Raw genomic sequence first — 17,772 nt, 5'->3', positions numbered from 1 at the left:
CAAGGGGAGGGGCTCTGGAGGCAAACTGCTTGGGTCTGAGTGCTGGCTCTCACTGTCACGGGGTGGGGTGGGGGTGGGGGTGGGGGGTGAGACCCTGGAAAGCTTAGCTCAGCTTTTCAGCGCCTCAGTGTTCTCATCTGCAACAAGGGGTGGTAAAGTCCTACGCTATCTTCCAGGGTTGTTATGTGGACTTAGTAAGTGATTCCACAGTAAAGCACTGAGGAACAGTGCTGGTCACTGAGTAAAGCTCGAGAAAGCTGGTATTATCGTTATTATGAAGTCTTTTATTTCCCCTTCTAACTGTACCACTGCTGACTTTCAACATTCCCCAGAACAAACTGCGAATGTTTACATGTTTAGCTGACCTCTTCTCCCTCATATTAGTGACCTGCATCTGGGAAATTGGTTGCTTTGGATGGTGATCGAACTGGTGATCTAAAGGCAGTGGGGGACTGGATCCAGCTTCATCAGATTCTTGGACCTTGGGCAGGCATGACGATCGTTTAGCTCATGGTAGACAATCTCTTGCACATGTTTCTATAGCAAGAGCTTTTCATAGATAGTCAGACATACCTTAAGTATTATAAGAAAAGTGCAAGTATGTACCAGTGACCTGTCTTTTTGGCTGTTGTTGTTTGAAGAAATCAAAGGAAGAAAATAGAATTTACCTGGGAGTTGTAGATTTCCTCCTTCAGGTATGACGGAGTGTTTGTAGCAAGCTAGCATTCACCCTGAAGACGACTCAATCCAGTCTGGATGAAAGGAATTCTGTTTGAAGGCTTTGGGGACATGCAGCTAGGACCCACAGGATCCGCTCCAGAGAGAGAGAAGCTCACTGGAATGAACCGAATTCTCTACCTTTTCCCCTTAGGCCCAAAGGGCACTTGCCCGAACCCCCGGCTCCCGCGGCTTCTGGGAGCTGAGGAGTCAGCAGCGGGGGCGACCCCTGCACTCGGGGGCATAGCCGTGGATCCGAGGACTCTGCGGTCGGTGCGGGAGCCCGAAGGCCGACTGTGGGAGGCTCGGGGGTCCTCCCTTCGGGCCAGGCGAGGAACCCTGAAAGCAGGGCCTCTCGGAAGCCGCAGTCTGCTTGCCTGAGAGATCTCGGGGCTTCAAGGTTCATTCTGCAGTTTAAAAAGTTGGCGACTAGGAGAGTGGTGGCAGGACCTACGGATTTCAGGGATGTGCCACTAGGCGGCAGCACCCGCCGTGTTTCCGTAGTGTAGCGGTTATCACGTTCGCCTCACACGCGAAAGGTCCCCGGTTCGAAACCGGGCGGAAACAAACGTCCTTCCTTTCTGAAGTTTTTACCTTCCCATTCCAAAAACCAAAACGGGCGAAAGGCAGGGGCTGAGGCGGCGGGCGCAGCCTCAGTTTCCATCCCCAAGGTACAGGCCAGGAGTTCCCTTACTGCCTGAGAGCCTGCTCAGCACCAGGAACCCGCCCTCCTTTCTCTGCTCTGAGGCACCGCGGAGCGCAGGCCACAGCCAGCTAATCCAAGTGGGCAAAGGACAAGGCTGACTTCGGGTCAGTTTTACATCCGGAAATCCCCTCACCTACTAAGCAGGCGCCTAAACCTCTTCCACATGTTCACACGAGTTATGTCTCTGAAAACCGAGGAGTTCATCCCAGTGAGGCACACTTGGCTTTCCCCCACCTCGGCACACCTACGCAACAGTTTGATCTGCGTGACGCCACAAAAGAGACCGAACCCGACTGTGCACCGGGGACCCGAGCCAAAGACACGGAAATGAACAATGTCAGGCTCCACGAATTGAGCCGGTCGCGGAGGGGAAGGAGCCCGTAGCGGTGCCGTCTCCAGGAGAGCCCCCAGAGCCAGGGCAGAGATCAGGAAGTGGACGGATCCGCCCATCACCTGCTGACATCCCAGTCGGCAGCTGACTCAAGGGAAAAGCGAGGTTCAGGAAGAGAGCAGGACCTTGGCTCGGCAGCACACAGCGCTGAAGCTAGACCAGGACGGACCTTGTGTCCTGTCTCAGGGCCCAAGGCGTCGCCCAAGACTGGAGAGGTGAAGGGTGATGAGCAGCCGGGCAAGGGCTGGGAGCCTTGCACAGCTGCATTCAGCCCTGGGCTTCTGGGAAATCTCCGTTCCTGCTCTCCGGGTCTCTGAAGTTTAGTCTTGACTTCTACAATTTTCACGTGGAGACGCTACGTCGGGGCTCCTCAATGGTTCCCTGGTGGTCTAGTGGCTAGGATTCGGCGCTTTCACCGCTGCGGCCCGGGTTCGATTCCCGGCCAGGGAAGCCTCTGCAAAAATGTTTTTCTTTTTTTTCCCCTTCAGCGTCTCCACTGGCAGGCGTCTTCCTCTTCCTGCCCCGACCAGAGCTGTGTTTTGCTTCAAGGTTCAGATGCAGACGAGCTTCTGCACTGAGTCCCCAAATGCCGGCGAGTCCCGGCCTCAGGGTCCTTGACATCGCGCAGGCTGGAGGACGTGAGATGTAATGAACAGCCTGGGCTGGCCGGCTCTCGCCTCGGCTCTTTTCCCCCTGCATGTTACAAACCCGAAGTCTTATTTACCGCGTTTTCATCCCAAGAGAATCGGAGACTCGAGTTCCAAACATTCATTAAGAACCACAACCAAAGCCCTTGGAAACATACAAGAAAGTTGCAAGAGGAATAACATCGTATATTCTGTACGTAAGTGCACAGTAAACATTTTCCCACGTTGGGTTTCTCACTCTCTCTCCGTACGTAAGAATGGCGACACCAGTTGAGAGTTCCTTGCAGACCTCTCCACTCAAGATTGCTCCTTTCGTTTGGCGTGTCTCTCAAAGGCAGCTTCTGCGGGACTTGTCCTCCAAGACCAGGGGGAGCCTCTGTCCTCGCGAGGAGGCCCCCTGGCCCTTTCAGGAACCTGAAATCCGTTCTCTTCAGGCTGTAGAGAAGCTTCAAGAGGAGTTTTATTCCGCTCCCCCCGAAGCGCAGGCCAGGCACGTTCTGTGCTAGTAGGAATCCCCCCGGGCCGGCTGCCCTCCGGTCTCCTTCCCGGTTGCCTTGGCGGGCAGTGGGGTCTTGGGTCAGCCTGAGCGCTGGAACCGCCTACCTCGCGAAAGGCCCTTCTGGGAAGTGCAGCTGCCCCTTGGCTGTTGCCTGGATCTCTGTGCCCTGCACGGAGCGTAAAGGGTTCTGACAGGACACAAAGGTGACGAATCCTTCCCTGGAGTGAGTGGGAGGATGAGAGGACCAGATGGGAAATGCGTCCAAGGGAGGGGGTGTATTCTCAAGTGCTTGTCAGAATTGTCTGCATGGGTGGCTGCCCTATGATAATAGTGCTTAGTGTTGTCTTTCCTGACGTCGACCCAGTCTCAGGTCCAGTGGGATCGGCTGCTCTAAACTTTCCGTTTTTCCGAAGCTTTGGAACTGGTACCGTTTTCCTGCGAGAAAGGCGGCACATCCTAGGAATTAGTCAGTGTCTACTCCATAGAGAGGTGAGGAAAGGGGGCGTGCTGCTGTCTCTGTGGCGCAATGGGTTAGCGCGTTCGGCTGTTAATCGAAAGGTTGGTGGTTCGAGCCCACCCAGGGACGGTGGGAGAGGTTTTAGAACCCATTCAGCGTTTTTTTCTGTGCTGATTACCATTGCAGGTGTTCCATGCTGATTATCACCTGTACATCTGCTCCCACAAAGTTTACCGAACTGCATTCGGGGTCCTAGCCACCTCACGACTGCTGCCAGTCTTGGGCCACACTCCCCTTCCCAGCTCTATTGTCTGTCGTCTCTATTGGACTCTATACTTGCCTAACTTACGGCCTTCTGAAAGAGATCGAGGAAGCCACGGTCTGGTGGGATAGTCTTTATTCTTCCAAGTCTACAGACTTGGACAAGAAAGTTCTATTTTATGTGTCTCAAATTTTTCAGCTGTGAACGTTAGTAATTCTTCTATGAATGATGTTATCGGTGAACTCATCATCATAATTCTCCTCTGCATTATTTTGATAAAGGCATTTCTTCCATGGTTGTGTAGTATTTGGTTTCATGGCTTCACGATGACGAATAGGCTGCAACCATCATTATTGTACACACACCTCTGACCACTCGTGCAGGTGTTTCCAGAGCGTAGAGAACTGCAAGTGCAAGTGCTACCTTTCGTGTTTCTATGCTTCTAATGTTGGCAAATCCTTCAAGTTTGCCCTCCACAGAAGTGGCACTGAATCATATTCCATTTTATTTTCCAGTCTTTCAATGTCCCTTTCTTCATTTACTTGCCAACACAGCAACCTTTCTATACATCTCTCTATGGTAGTCTAACTAATAAAGGGAGCAGTGCCCTCCCGACATAACTAAGGGGAAGGACAACAGGGGGACACTGTGGGCAGTACACAGAGATATTCTATTGCATACGTTCGAAAGCTCAACATTCAATATTTTTAAAGTCTCCCAATAACTGTAATGGTTTTCTCTGCAGACCTAGTCAACAGGGTCCAGAGAAGACTGCCCAGAGTGACGTCTTTGACAACGTCCTGCCAAGCAACTTATCCAAAGAGAAGAATCTCGCTCATCCCAGAGGTTTTTTCCTTCTCCCCTTTTCTCTTTATTTATACATTTTGGTTATACTTTTAATTTGATGCAAACAATCTAATGCCTGTCCTTCCTCCTATCAAATGGGGAATTCGCATGGGAATAAGTGTTTCTATGTTTTTCCTTGACCGTTTTTTGTTTGTTTTTTGGCTGTGACGATAACAATTAGCCCATCTAAGACACCTCGTGGGAGCCAACAGAATCCTGCCCCCCACCAGTTCCTGCTTCAGACCTGGACCCTTAGAGCTATTGGCTCGTGTTTGCTCTGTTCTGTTATATCTCATGTGCAGCAATTGAGCATTTTGGCTTTTTCATACTGTGTGGTTACTGGACACGGATTTTGTCTCTCTCTCTCCCTCTCATTTGTGCATCACTAATTTCTCGTCTCAGTGCGGGATTCTGGTTTTCATTTTAGGAAGTGAACTTCTGGGGATGATCCCTGTTGGGTGGCGGTTGACAGGGATCCATTCCCTGTTAGGTAGAAGATGACAGCTAATCCGGACCATGAGTCTTTTTGGTCTGATGCTTGTCCTGAGGATTCTGGTGTTTCCTTGTATGAGACACCGCAGCAGTGAGAAGCTGTCCACCTCTTGTCTTTCCACTATTTGCTAAAAACCACGTGGGCCCAGTCAACCCTTGTCAATAACTGCAAAAGTGTAGTAGCTACAATCAGGACGATCTTAATATGCAATGGTTCCCTCATAAGGAACTCAACATTAATAAGGGGGATTAATACAGGAAGAATATTGAATTTTTAGCACGGAATAGGCAGCTTTCTTTCATTGGTATACTCAAGGTTCTAAATAACTGAAAAAATTCAAACAAATGTCCTTCAGGGATGGCTGAAATCAGACTACAGAAAGCAGAGGAGAGACATAGCATTACAAAGAAGCAACAAAGTCAGCAACATGAGCACTTGTGACAACCCTACAAATCAAGAGTTAAACCTTCCAGAACTGTAAGCCCGTTCGGTCCTTAATAAAAATGGAGGAGGAGCAATGACTTCATGCACAGATACATACCCTGGGGACTCAAAAGCATATCACAGAATTACTCCGAGTTTCATTAATGAGCTTCCTTCAAGGACCTAATGTGGCTTACTTATTTCATTTTGTTTCCCTCACTGTCAGTTGCTGTTAAAACATATCATTGCCTCTGCTTTCACCTTAAATAATGCCCACTAGTTTGATGAATTTTTTTCCCTTTAAATATATCTTCTCAGAAGCAAAACAATATACTTTCTCTTCCTTGGGAGAGAATAGACAAAGTAGGCCTCTAAAAACTTAAATTAATTAAAACTCAGTTCCCCAATTAATTTCAGGAAAGTAATAATCACTCGTATAAATTTAAAATAAGAAAATTAAGAATTTCTGGGAAGAATGCTTTACTACTTATGCTTTCAATGTGGTATTTATATAAGGAAAAATTTTGTTGTGGAATTGGTGACAAGGAACGATAACAGATTTAGCTGTAGATTAAATGAATGGTCTTGATTACTCGGAACAAGAGTGAGAAACGAAATGAAATGGATTACAAAGATGACCCTTAATACTTTTAAGCAATTTAAATAATTTATACATTTTATATATCATGACATTTAAAGTGTTTATGTCATGTCGTGTGCTTTTATCGAGGTTACTCAGAAAAATTAGATTGGTTTCATAATTTTGGTCTAAAAACGACTATATATATATTTTCAGATTATGTTATGATGTAGAAAATAATGGTGGCATAATATACTGTTGTGTAAGTCTTGGCTTTATTTTGGCTTGAAAATCTGAGTTACGTTGGACTTCCTAAATTTCCTGTACTGGTTGTACTGGTTAAATAAGCAAACGTATCCAATAAGTTTTCAACGAGTAAAAATTTAAATTTATGTGTTGAAGTATATTAAATATACTAGTCAAGTATATTAAATATACTAATATCTTTAAAGAGGAATGAATACTTGTAATTCTAGAAACCAGACGACTCAATTATTCCACTTACAATTTTTGGTAAATATTTTTAGGCGTCATCTAATATATGATTCCATATATACCAATATATGATTCCAACATTCCCATGTTCCAACATGCGTCAGCTTAAATTACAAGTTCAAGATCTGGAGTTAACTTCAATCCTTTGACTAACAGTAAATTGATTTAATTAACGAATCATCTTTGGTTGCCTGCAAATTCTCTCTGTCTTTGTCCTTCCCGTTTGTCCTGATTTCATGATAGGTCGGTCGACAACAGTGCTTTCGATGGGGAATGCTGTTGTTTTCTGGCTTCACATATATTTCTATAGTTTGTAGGTTTGTGGCTGGTGCTGTGGCTATTCTTATGTGTTCCCTTGACAAAAGTTCAGTAGAGTGGCTTGTGTTTTCACTGCTGTGACACGTCAGAATCATAACCTTAATGCTGCGCACTGCATGGCTTCTGAAACCTTCTCAAAGCGCCTCCTTGCTTCTTGTTACACATTCATTTTTTGCATGGCACTTGCTTTCTATCACAGCAAGCACCAGAATCCAGCTTGGCAAAGAAATGATATCATTGAAAAGAATGTAGAATAATCTAATGTTGGCAGGTTTTACTATGTAAATTACACCTCAATAAAGCTTACTTTAAAAAAAAAAGGACAAACAAAACCAAATGTTGACAGGATGGAGAGCACTGGAAATTCTTATTCATTTCTGGAAAGGGTATAAAAAAGTTCCACAGGTTGGAAAAAAAAATTTGGCAGCATCCACTGAGGGTCATACATACACAGTTACATGCTGTGGCCCAGAAATCGTACTTTTCGCTGTGCTATACCTTTGACCTGTGCTCTCCGATATGATAGGTGCAAGCCACATGTAGCTACTGAACACTTGAAAGTTGCTAGGGCCACAGGTTGTAATGATAATATTTTGATGTAGTAAGTCTCCTAAAACATTATTAAAACAGAAAATTCAAAATTCCTTGTGACAGGTTTGAAAACGAATAAAGGGAAACGTCACTCAGATGAAGTCGGGATACCAGAAGTGGGAGCTCTCATGGGGTACCACTCAAGTTCAAAGACAGGAAGTATCGTCAATTACAAACCCAAACAGAAGAAGCATCAGCAGGAAGAATCCTCGATTACAGGCCCCAACAGAAAAACATATTCGTTGCATCTCCTGCAGGAAATCAGCAACTTGGCAATGAGAAACCGTCATCACCCTGAACTTTCACTTTTCTCCAGTGGACTTGGGTTCAAAACAGCCTCCCTCAGCTTCCTCCTCTCTCTCTGTAAAACAAGGTTCCTTCCTCTCCTTTGTTTGTGGGACTTGCCTATGGCTTTTGCTATAGCTTGCTTGTCCTGAATTGCCATTCTTCCGCTATTCCTGAATAAACGCTTTTTGCTGGAAAAAAAGAAAAAACAACCCCCCCCCCAACTTTTATATATTTTTATAAATTTTTAAAATTGATTTTGTGTATTTGTTTTTGGCTGCGTTGGGTCTTCGTTGCTGGGCGAGGGCTCTCTCTAGTTGCAGTGATTGGGGGCTGCTCTTCCTTGTGGTGGCTTCTCTTGTTGCGGAGCACGGGCTCTAGGCGGGCAGGCGTCAGTAGTTGTGGCATGAGGGCTCAGTAGTTGTGGCTCACGGGCTCTAGAGCGTAGGCTCAGTAGTTGGGGTGCACGGGCTTAGTTGCTCCACAGCATGTGGGATCTTCCCGGAACAGGGCTCGACCCCGTGTCCCCTGCCTTGGCAGGCGGATTCTTAACCAATGCGCAACCAGGGAAACCCCCAAAAGTATTATTTTGAAAGTCAACACTGGCATTATTCTGTTGGAATGGGGTGCTCTCGAAAAATGTGTATGTCCCCCAAAAGTCATAAAATAATGTTCGTACCATTTCAGAATATCCTCAACTGGAAACAACTGAAATGTCCAACAGTTCAATTCTATGTGGAGTTATATTCTTACAAGGCATACACACAGAGACAAAGAACTACGTGAAAAATAGGGTTAAATTTCATAGACATAATGTTGAGTGAAAGAAGTCAGACCCATGCCCCTCCATCCCCCCAAACCCAGTGCATGTCCTGTGATTCAATTTATGTGAAAGTAACAGGCAGAGAGGTTGGGAGGGGTATGTGTGTGATTACTCTGAGCTCTTGCATGGGAAGAGTCATGAGGAAGCCTTCTGTGGTCTGGTAATTTTGCATACCTTAGTTATTTAGGTTGCTTCATCAGTGATTCAGGTTGGTGTACACTGGTAATGGTTTGGGAACTGTACACTCTGTGTACTTTATGCATAATATGCCTCATTGTTTTAAAGTTTAATGCCACTTGGTTATTGTTAAAGTGATGTTGCTACTTTTTCTTCTGCTTTGTCCTGGGCTAGGAGGGAAAGTAAGTTCAAAGTAGTTACTGTGATATTTTTGCTGTCCTCAGATTTTTGGCTTCCCTTCACTATCGGATATCTGACTACTTACGCATATGCTGCTCACAACCTTTACCTTAAGCCGACATTCCACTGTTAATACTGTGTCAAAGAGAGAACCAAGTGTTCATGACCAAATCTGCTCTTTTAAGAATAAATATGAGTCAAGGAAGGGGGGGGGGTATATGAAATTGAGAAATTCTGATGAGGAAAGTAGTCCAATTAGGCTTAACTAACTCACAGGTGCCAAAGGGGGACACTGGCAGGTAGTACACAAAGAAAAGCCGCCACATGCATTTCACCACTAAACTCTCAAGAATTTTTGAGCATCCACACATAGCCAAAAGCGTTTACCTGATTAGTCCGGAACTTCACTAGATTAACCCCTCCAGAGTAGCTGTTTGATGGCTTTCAGCTATCTGTTCCTCCAGGAAAGGGAAACCTCCCCTTTCTCAGGCTTTGTTTGTGTGTGTGTGTGTTTCCTCTCTTCTCTTTTCTGGCTTTTTTATAAATCCTGTCTTTGTTTAATGACAACATCCTAATAAATGCTTCCCAGTTTTATTAGTAACCATGTGAGCTAACTCACTCAAAATCTCTTTACTACTTGAAGTAAGTCAGAAAGAGAAAAACAAATATCGTGTATTAACGCATATATGTGGAACCTAGAAAAATGGTTCAGATGACCCGGTTTGCAGGGCAGAAAGAGAGACACAGATGTAGAGAACAAACATATGGACCCCAACGGGGGCAAAGCGGCAGAGGGGTTGGTGGTGGTGGGATGCGTTGGGAGATTGGGATTGACATATATACACTAATATATCTAAAACAACTATTAAGAACCTACTGTATAAAAATAAAATTTGTAAATTCAAAAATAATCTCTTTACTACTAATGTTGAAGTATGATTTTCATATTCACGTCTGTATACACTATGTTGGTAGCTTTGAAATCTATTTTTGGGTGGAGACTGCCATGGAACGGGAAAGTTTAGGCCTTAAATGGTTGGAAGATTGGTCCTTCTTAGTCTTTAAAGAGACAGTTTCCAGTTAGTATGTGTTTAACAAACTCATCTTCATTCTCTCTGCGTCTAAGGTCGTTGCTTCTCCAATGGTCCTGTTTACTCTTTCTCCTCTTCTTCATTTCATTAATGAGTTTGGGGAGGATTGTAGGCCTACCTTTCAATCTTCTTTTCCTTTTGATATATTGGAGGTTGAACAAGGAAGGGATGCAAATCTCAGTGAAGTTTTCTCAGTTACCCGTGAGCATGGTGGCCAAGGGGAGGGGCTCTGGAGGCAAACTGCTTGGGTCTGAGTGCTGGCTCTCACTGTCACGGGGTGGGGTGGGGGTGGGGGTGAGACCCTGGAAAGGTTAGCTCAGCTTTTCAGTGCCTCAGTGTTCTCATCTGCAACAAGGGGTGGTAAAGTCCTACGCTATCTTCCAGGGTTGTTATGTGGACTTAGTAAGTGATTCCACAGTAAAGCACTGAGGAACAGTGCTGGTCACTGAGTAAAGCTCGAGAAAGCTGGTATTATCGTTATTATGAAGTCTTTTATTTCCCCTTCTAACTGTACCACTGCTGACTTTCAACATTCCCCAGAACAAACTGCGATTGTTTACATGTTTAGCTGACCTCTTCTCCGTCTTATTAGTGACCTGCATCTGGGAAATTGGTTGCTTTGGATGGTGATCGAACTGGTGATCTAAAGGCAGTGGGGGACTGGATCCAGCTTCATCAGATTCTTGGACCTTGGGCAGGCATGACGATCGTTTAGCTCATGGTAGACAATCTATTGCACATGTTTCTATAGCAAGAGCTTTTCATAGATAGTCAGACATACCTTACGTATTATAAGAAAAGTGCAAGTATGTACCAGTGACCTGTCTTTTTGGCTGTTGTTGTTTGAAGAAATCAAAGGAAGAAAATAGAATTTACCTGGGAGTTGTAGATTTCCTCCTTCAGGTATGACGGAGTGTTTGTAGCAAGCTAGCATTCACCCTGAAGACGACTCAATCCAGTCTGGATGAAAGGAATTCTGTTTGAAGGCTTTGGGGACATGCAGCTAGGACCCACAGGATCCGCTCCAGAGAGAGAGAAGCTCACTGGAATGAACCGAATTCTCTACCTTTTCCCCTTAGGCCCAAAGGGCACTTGCCCGAACCCCCGGCTCCCGCGGCTTCTGGGAGCTGAGGAGTCAGCAGCGGGGGCGACCCCTGCACTCGGGGCATAGCCGTGGATCCGAGGACTCTGCGGTCGGTGCGGGAGCCCGAAGGCCGACTGTGGGAGGCTTGGGGGTCCTCCCTTCGGGCCAGGCGAGGAACCCTGAAAGCAGGGCCTCTCGGAAGCCGCAGTCTGCTTGCCTGAGAGATCTCGGGGCTTCAAGGTTCATTCTGCAGTTTAAAAAGTTGGCGACTAGGAGAGTGGTGGCAGGACCTACGGATTTCAGGGATGTGCCACTAGGCGGCAGCACCCGCCGTGTTTCCGTAGTGTAGCGGTTATCACGTTCGCCTCACACGCGAAAGGTCCCCGGTTCGAAACCGGGCGGAAACAAACGTCCTTCCTTTCTGAAGTTTTTACCTTCCCATTCCAAAAACCAAAACGGGCGAAAGGCAGGGGCTGAGGCGGCGGGCGCAGCCTCAGTTTCCATCCCCAAGGTACAGGCCAGGAGTTCCCTTACTGCCTGAGAGCCTGCTCAGCACCAGGAACCCGCCCTCCTTTCTCTGCTCTGAGGCACCGCGGAGCGCAGGCCACAGCCAGCTAATCCAAGTGGGCAAAGGACAAGGCTGACTTCGGGTCAGTTTTACATCCGGAAATCCCCTCACCTACTAAGCAGGCGCCTAAACCTCTTCCACATGTTCACACGAGTTATGTCTCTGAAAACCGAGGAGTTCATCCCAGTGAGGCACACTTGGCTTTCCCCCACCTCGGCACACCTACGCAACAGTTTGATCTGCGTGACGCCACAAAAGAGACCGAACCCGACTGTGCACCGGGGACCCGAGCCAAAGACACGGAAATGAACAATGTCAGGCTCCACGAATTGAGCCGGTCGCGGAGGGGAAGGAGCCCGTAGCGGTGCCGTCTCCAGGAGAGCCCCCAGAGCCAGGGCAGAGATCAGGAAGTGGACGGATCCGCCCATCACCTGCTGACATCCCAGTCGGCAGCTGACTCAAGGGAAAAGCGAGGTTCAGGAAGAGAGCAGGACCTTGGCTCGGCAGCACACAGCGCTGAAGCTAGACCAGGACGGACCTTGTGTCCTGTCTCAGGGCCCAAGGCGTCGCCCAAGACTGGAGAGGTGAAGGGTGATGAGCAGCCGGGCAAGGGCTGGGAGCCTTGCACAGCTGCATTCAGCCCTGGGCTTCTGGGAAATCTCCGTTCCTGCTCTCCGGGTCTCTGAAGTTTAGTCTTGACTTCTACAATTTTCACGTGGAGACGCTACGTCGGGGCTCCTCAATGGTTCCCTGGTGGTCTAGTGGCTAGGATTCGGCGCTTTCACCGCTGCGGCCCGGGTTCGATTCCCGGCCAGGGAAGCCTCTGCAAAAATGTTTTTCTTTTTTTTCCCCTTCAGCGTCTCCACTGGCAGGCGTCTTCCTCTTCCTGCCCCGACCAGAGCTGTGTTTTGCTTCAAGGTTCAGATGCAGACGAGCTTCTGCACTGAGTCCCCAAATGCCGGCGAGTCCCGGCCTCAGGGTCCTTGACATCGCGCAGGCTGGAGGACGTGAGATGTAATGAACAGCCTGGGCTGGCCGGCTCTCGCCTCGGCTCTTTTCCCCCTGCATGTTACAAACCCGAAGTCTTATTTACCGCGTTTTCATCCCAAGAGAATCGGAGACTCGAGTTCCAAACATTCATTAAGAACCACAACCAAAGCCCTTGGAAACATACAAGAAAGTTGCAAGAGGAATAACATCGTATATTCTGTACGTAAGTGCACAGTAAACATTTTCCCACGTTGGGTTTCTCACTCTCTCTCCGTACGTAAGAATGGCGACACCAGTTGAGAGTTCCTTGCAGACCTCTCCACTCAAGATTGCTCCTTTCGTTTGGCGTGTCTCTCAAAGGCAGCTTCTGCGGGACTTGTCCTCCAAGACCAGGGGGAGCCTCTGTCCTCGCGAGGAGGCCCCCTGGCCCTTTCAGGAACCTGAAATCCGTTCTCTTCAGGCTGTAGAGAAGCTTCAAGAGGAGTTTTATTCCGCTCCCCCCGAAGCGCAGGCCAGGCACGTTCTGTGCTAGTAGGAATCCCCCCGGGCCGGCTGCCCTCCGGTCTCCTTCCCGGTTGCCTTGGCGGGCAGTGGGGTCTTGGGTCAGCCTGAGCGCTGGAACCGCCTACCTCGCGAAAGGCCCTTCTGGGAAGTGCAGCTGCCCCTTGGCTGTTGCCTGGATCTCTGTGCCCTGCACGGAGCGTAAAGGGTTCTGACAGGACACAAAGGTGACGAATCCTTCCCTGGAGTGAGTGGGAGGATGAGAGGACCAGATGGGAAATGCGTCCAAGGGAGGGGGTGTATTCTCAAGTGCTTGTCAGAATTGTCTGCATGGGTGGCTGCCCTATGATAATAGTGCTTAGTGTTGTCTTTTCCTGACGTCGACCCAGTCTCAGGTCCAGTGGGATCGGCTGCTCTAAACTTTCCGTTTTTCCGAAGCTTTGGAACTGGTACCGTTTTCCTGCGAGAAAGGCGGCACATCCTAGGAATTAGTCAGTGTCTACTCCATAGAGAGGCGAGGAAAGGGGGCGTGCTGCTGTCTCTGTGGCGCAATGGGTTAGCGCGTTCGGCTGTTAATCGAAAGGTTGGTGGTTCGAGCCCACCCAGGGACGGTGGGAGAGGTTTTAGAACCCATTCAGCGTTTTTTTCTGTGCTGATTACCATTGCAGGTGTTCCATGCTGATTATCACCTGTACATCTGCTCCCACAAAGTTTACCGAACTGCATTCGGGGTCCTAGCCACCTCACGACTGCTGCCAGTCTTGGGCCACACTCCCCTTCCCAGCTCTATTGTCTGTCGTCTCTATTGGACTCTATACTTGCCTAACTTACGGCCTTCTGAAAGAGATCGAGGAAGCCACGGTCTGGTGGGATAGTCTTTATTCTGCCAAGTCTACAGACTTGGACAAGAAAGTTCTATTTTATGTGTCTCAAATTTTTCAGCTGTGAACGTTAGTAATTCTTCTATGAATGATGTTATCGGTGAACTCATCATCATAATTCTCCTCTGCATTATTTTTGATAAAGGCATTTCTTCCATGGTTGTGTAGTATTTGGTTTCATGGCTTCACGATGACGAATAGGCTGCAACCATCATTATTGTACACACACCTCTGACCACTCGTGCAGGTGTTTCCAGAGCGTAGAGAACTGCAAGTGCAAGTGCTACCTTTCGTGTTTCTATGCTTCTAATGTTGGCAAATCCTTCAAGTTTGCCCTCCACAGAAGTGGCACTGAATCATATTCCATTTTATTTTCCAGTCTTTCAATGTCCCTTTCTTCATTTACTTGCCAACACAGCAACCTTTCTATACATCTCTCTATGGTAGTCTAACTAATAAAGGGAGCAGTGCCCTCCCGACATAACTAAGGGGAAGGACAACAGGGGGACACTGTGGGCAGTACACAGAGATATTCTATTGCATACGTTCGAAAGCTCAACATTCAATATTTTTAAAGTCTCCCAATAACTGTAATGGTTTTCTCTGCAGACCTAGTCAACAGGGTCCAGAGAAGACTGCCCAGAGTGACGTCTTTGACAACGTCCTGCCAAGCAACTTATCCAAAGAGAAGAATCTCGCTCATCCCAGAGGTTTTTTCCTTCTCCCCTTTTCTCTTTTATTTATACATTTTGGTTATACTTTTAATTTGATGCAAGCAATCTAATGCCTGTCCTTCCTCCTATCAAATGGGGAATTCGCATGGGAATAAGTGTTTCTATGTTTTTCCTTGACCGTTTTTTGTTTGTTTTTTGGCTGTGACGATAACAATTAGCCCATCTAAGACACCTCGTGGGAGCCAACAGAATCCTGCCCCCCACCAGTTCCTGCTTCAGACCTGGACCCTTAGAGCTATTGGCTCGTGTTTGCTCTGTTCTGTTATATCTCATGTGCAGCAATTGAGCATTTTGGCTTTTTCATACTGTGTGGTTACTGGACACGGATTTTGTCTCTCTCTCTCCCTCTCATTTGTGCATCACTAATTTCTCGTCTCAGTGCGGGATTCTGGTTTTCATTTTAGGAAGTGAACTTCTGGGGATGATCCCTGTTGGGTGGCGGTTGACAGGGATCCATTCCCTGTTAGGTAGAAGATGACAGCTAATCCGGACCATGAGTCTTTTTGGTCTGATGCTTGTCCTGAGGATTCTGGTGTTTCCTGGTATGAGACACCGCAGCAGTGAGAAGCTGTCCACCTCTTGTCTTTCCACTATTTGCTAAAAACCACGTGGGCCCAGTCAACCCTTGTCAATAACTGCAAAAGTGTAGTAGCTACAGTCAGGACGATCTTAATATGCAATGGTTCCCTCATAAGGAACTCAACATTAATAAGGGGGATTAATACAGGAAGAATATTGAATTTTTAGCACGGAATAGGCAGCTTTCTTTCATTGGTATACTCAAGGTTCTAAATAACTGAAAAAATTCAAACAAATGTCCTTCAGGGATGGCTGAAATCAGACTACAGAAAGCAGAGGAGAGACATAGCATTACAAAGAAGCAACAAAGTCAGCAACATGAGCACTTGTGACAACCCTACAAATCAAGAGTTAAACCTTCCAGAACTGTAAGCCCCGTTCGGATCCTTAATAAAAATGGAGGAGGAGCAATGACTTTCATGCACAGATACATACCCTGGAGACTCAAAAGCATATCACAGAATTACTCCGAGTTTCATTAATGAGCTTCCTTCAAGGACCTAATGTGGCTTACTTATTTCATTTTGTTTCCCCTCACTGTCAGTTGCTGTTAAAACATATCATTGCCTCTGCTTTCACCTTAAATAATGCCCCACTAGTTTGATGAATTTTTTTCCCTTTAAATATATCTTCTCAGAAGCAAAACAATATACTTTCTCTTCCTTGGGAGAGAATAGACAAAGTAGGCCTCTAAAAACTTAAATTAATTAAAACTCAGTTCCCCAATTAATTTCAGGAAAGTAATAATCACTCGTATAAATTTAAAATAAGAAAATTAAGAATTTCTGGGAAGAATGCTTTACTACTTATGCTTTCAATGTGGTATTTATATAAGGAAAAATTTTGTTGTGGAATTGGTGACAAGGAACGATAACAGATTTAGCTGTAGATTAAATGAATGGTCTTGATTACTCGGAACAAGAGTGAGAAACGAAATGAAATGGATTACAAAGATGACCCTTAATACTTTTAAGCAATTTAAATAATTTATACATTTTATATATCATGACATTTAAAGTGTTTATGTCATGTCGTGTGCTTTTATCGAGGTTACTCAGAAAAATTAGATTGGTTTCATAATTTTGGTCTAAAAACGACTATATATATATTTTCAGATTATGTTATGATGTAGAAAATAATGGTGGCATAATATACTGTTGTGTAAGTCTTGGCTTTATTTTGGCTTGAAAATCTGAGTTACGTTGGACTTCCTAAATTTCCTGTACTGGTTGTACTGGTTAAATAAGCAAACGTATCCAATAAGTTTTCAACGAGTAAAAATTTAAATTTATGTGTTGAAGTATATTAAATATACTAGTCAAGTACATTAAATATACTAATATCTTTAAAGAGGAATGAATACTTGTAATTCTAGAAACCAGACGACTCAATTATTCCACTTACAATTTTTGGTAAATATTTTTAGGCGTCATCTAATATATGATTCCATATATACCAATATATGATTCCAACATTCCCATGTTCCAACATGCGTCAGCTTAAATTACAAGTTCAAGATCTGGAGTTAACTTCAATCCTTTGACTAACAGTAAATTGATTTAATTAACGAATCATCTTTGGTTGCCTGCAAATTCTCTCTGTCTTTGTCCTTCCCGTTTGTCCTGATTTCATGATAGGTCGGTTCGACAACAGTGCTTTCGATGGGGAATGCTGTTGTTTTCTGGCTTCACATATATTTCTATAGTTTGTAGGTTTGTGGCTGGTGCTGTGGCTATTCTTATGTGTTCCCTTGACAAAAGTTCAGTAGAGTGGCTTGTGTTTTCACTGCTGTGACACGTCAGAATCATAACCTTAATGCTGCGCACTGCATGGCTTCTGAAACCTTCTCAAAGCGCCTCCTTGCTTCTTGTTACACATTCATTTTTTGCATGGCACTTGCTTTCTCTCACAGCAAGCACCAGAATCCAGCTTGGCAAAGAAATGATATCATTGAAAAGAATGTAGAATAATCTAATGTTAGCAGGTTTTACTATGTAAATTACACCTCAATAAAGCTTACTTTAAAAAAAAAAGGACAAACAAAACCAAATGTTGACAGGATGGAGAGCACTGGAAATTCTTATTCATTTCTGGAAAGGGTATAAAAAAGTTCCACAGGTTGGAAAAAAAAATTTGGCAGCATCCACTGAGGGGTCATACATACACAGTTACATGCTGTGGCCCAGAAATCGTACTTTTCGCTGTGCTATACCTTTGACCTGTGCTCTCCGATATGATAGGTGCAAGCCACATGTAGCTACTGAACACTTGAAAGTTGCTAGGGCCACAGGTTGTAATGATAATATTTTGATGTAGTAAGTCTCCTAAAACATTATTAAAACAGAAAATTCAAAATTCCTTGTGACAGGTTTGAAAACGAATAAAGGGAAACGTCACTCAGATGAAGTCGGGATACCAGAAGTGGGAGCTCTCATGGGGTACCACTCAAGTTCA

General features: G+C 45.7%; 2 long non-coding RNA genes and 4 other non-coding genes across 6 annotated transcripts; all 6 read left to right on the top strand.

Annotated features, from left to right (window-relative positions):
- Positions 1 to 1,211: 1,211 nt before the first annotated feature.
- On the top strand, positions 1,212 to 1,284 carry TRNAV-CAC (transfer RNA valine (anticodon CAC)). The gene has a single exon. It is a non-coding gene; the product is annotated as a tRNA-Val (tRNA).
- Positions 1,285 to 2,216: 932 nt separating this feature from the next.
- On the top strand, positions 2,217 to 7,887 carry LOC130707037 (uncharacterized). The gene is made up of 3 exons (XR_009007044.1): positions 2,217 to 2,654; positions 4,425 to 4,525; positions 7,489 to 7,887. It is a non-coding gene; the product is annotated as an uncharacterized LOC130707037 (long non-coding RNA).
- Positions 3,473 to 3,546, top strand: TRNAN-GUU (transfer RNA asparagine (anticodon GUU)). Its single transcript has one exon. It is a non-coding gene; the product is annotated as a tRNA-Asn (tRNA).
- Positions 7,888 to 11,399: 3,512 nt separating the features above from the next.
- On the top strand, positions 11,400 to 11,472 carry TRNAV-CAC (transfer RNA valine (anticodon CAC)). The gene has a single exon. It is a non-coding gene; the product is annotated as a tRNA-Val (tRNA).
- Positions 11,473 to 12,404: 932 nt separating this feature from the next.
- Positions 12,405 to 17,763, top strand: LOC130707115 (uncharacterized). The gene is made up of 3 exons (XR_009007130.1): positions 12,405 to 12,842; positions 14,615 to 14,715; positions 17,687 to 17,763. It is a non-coding gene; the product is annotated as an uncharacterized LOC130707115 (long non-coding RNA).
- Positions 13,662 to 13,735, top strand: TRNAN-GUU (transfer RNA asparagine (anticodon GUU)). The gene has a single exon. It is a non-coding gene; the product is annotated as a tRNA-Asn (tRNA).
- Positions 17,764 to 17,772: the final 9 nt, after the last annotated feature.

This window comes from Balaenoptera acutorostrata, chromosome 1 (genome assembly GCF_949987535.1).
Source record: "Balaenoptera acutorostrata chromosome 1, mBalAcu1.1, whole genome shotgun sequence".
Lineage (NCBI taxonomy): Eukaryota > Metazoa > Chordata > Mammalia > Artiodactyla > Balaenopteridae > Balaenoptera > Balaenoptera acutorostrata.
Note: the sequence above shows the minus strand (reverse complement) of the source record. Positions and strands in the feature narration are given on the sequence as shown.